This window comes from Schistosoma mansoni, chromosome 1 (genome assembly GCF_000237925.1).
Source record: "Schistosoma mansoni strain Puerto Rico chromosome 1, complete genome".
NCBI lineage: Eukaryota > Metazoa > Platyhelminthes > Trematoda > Strigeidida > Schistosomatidae > Schistosoma > Schistosoma mansoni.
Genome location: NC_031495.1, coordinates 5,514,822 through 5,515,898, shown reverse-complemented (window position 1 = coordinate 5,515,898; position 1,077 = coordinate 5,514,822).

Here is a 1,077-nt window from a genome sequence, read left to right as displayed (position 1 = left end):
AATGAAATAGTCAGCTGATTAGTAGAACAGTATAAAATCATTATTGTTTTTTCACAATCATTATAAGCAAAAACGGATAGTGGCTAGCAGTGGAATCGAGTCTAACGCGCGTTTCGTCCTATTTGGGACTCGTCAGCTGGATGTACCTGCATCTCAGAGTTGATGTTCACTCTGGGACTCGAACTCAGTACTGTTCGCTTCAAACGCCATTGCGTTATTCACTCAGCTACTGAGCCCTGATAGCCACTTGCTTGTGCAATGGGGTGAAGTTTAAATTCACTAAGTGAATTTAAACTTATGAAAGTATATTTTGGCTATGAACAAAACCATCAAGTATACAATAATCAGCTCTTCAAAAAGATACTCAGTGATATTACTCAAAAGATTTAAGGTAACAACATATATAAGCGAATTATATTGTTTTCGATTAGATCCTCATCAGGTTTTACTCCAATATACAATAATATTTATATGCATATACGAAATTATGAAACCCATCAAAGCAGTTAGTTTATGAGTCAATGATAACAGTGGAATAGATTACATAACTAAACATAATAAGTAAAAAGTACAAATTGATAGTGTAATGACAGGTGTACTAGTTGTGTTAAGAAAAATAAAAGGCTTGAATACATATTTCATAACAGCATATAGGCCAATGACCGGAAAAAAATATAGACGCTGAAGTAACACTCATAAAGAAGTGATAAGATCACGTGATAAAAAATGTTCAGGTAATTAGACAATGAAGCGTATATTTGGAGAAAGAATGATTTAAAATAGTTGTGGGGATGGTCCACAGGTGTTCTAGCCTGGGGTTATCAGAATAGCTTAGGATCTGAATATAGCGTTCAACTTACAAGACGTATCAGTGGCGACGGGAAAATGACAATGAGTATTTCTTTAGAGCAATTTGAAGCTTATATGGAGCGTCAAGAAAAACAGTTTGAACAGTCTCAAACCAGAGTCATGGAAACCCTGATGCAGAAATTCTGCCTGTCCGAGAGAAACCCTGCTTCTAGTGAATCACAAGTATCACATACTGATTCAGTCATTAATGCTATACATGAATTTAAT